Raw genomic sequence first — 886 nt, forward strand, 5'->3', positions numbered from 1 at the left:
TGAGGATGAATTAAAAACACCCTCTGTCCTCCCAGCCTGGGCGAGTCCTCCTCCTGGCACGGAAGGGTAGGTCAGCATGGGGGAGCAGAGCTGGGCCTGGCCATCCCCTCCTGTTCCCAGCAGCCACAGAGGAGCTGGCACCCAGTCAGCTTTCAGAGCTTGTTCATAGAGAGGAGACACAGCACCCTGAGGGGGACCTGCTCTCTGGGGGCAGCAGAGACGTCTGGCCTGTGACTGGGCAAGTCATTCAAACCGTCAGCTCCCATCTGTGCAACCAAAGGGCTGGGCCAGATGGGAAAGGCCAGGGCTGTGGAGCCAGGCAGGCTGGGGGCCTGGGTCCTCTGCTATTCCCCACCCTGGGCCCTGAGCACCCAGCACGGCCTCTCCAGGCCTCCACCCTGAGCTGCAGATGGGGCGACTTCAGACCATGGAGATGAGTGGCCAGCACCCCTGATTCTTAGAAGCTACTCAAAGAAAGGGGGGTGCTGTTACTGACCTATTGTTACACAGGAGGGAATAAAGGAGGCCTTGCCATACTCACCACGCACAGACAGCTCAGTGCCTGGTCCAGACTTAAACTCCACATCCCCTGAAGCCTCTTTCCTGAACTTCACACAGTAGTATGTGCCGGCATCTGCGGGGGTGATGTTGCTGATGCGGATGGAAAAGTCCGTGTTGTTTCTCTTTGTGGGGTCTGCCACGGGTGTTACCCGGGGGAAGTGGCCTCCTCGGTAACTGTAGATCAACTGTCGGTCTGGCTTCTCCCCCTTGAACCACTGGATGGCCCCAAGGGGAAGCAGAGAGGTCAGGGTACAGCGCAGAGTGGCCGACTCCCCAGCTGCGACCGACACTGCCATGTCAGGCTGAGTCACCTGCCGCTCCCGCA

At 59.6% G+C, this 886-nt stretch overlaps 1 pseudogene; it reads right to left on the minus strand.

The window, feature by feature from the left end:
- Positions 1-473: 473 nt before the first annotated feature.
- Positions 474-870, minus strand: LOC106733322 (signal-regulatory protein beta-1 pseudogene; annotated as a pseudogene).
- Between the last annotated feature and the right edge of the window lie 16 nt (positions 871-886).

Source organism: Tupaia chinensis, unplaced genomic scaffold, assembly GCF_000334495.1.
Source record: "Tupaia chinensis unplaced genomic scaffold, TupChi_1.0 Scaffold143452_1, whole genome shotgun sequence".
Lineage (NCBI taxonomy): Eukaryota > Metazoa > Chordata > Mammalia > Scandentia > Tupaiidae > Tupaia > Tupaia belangeri.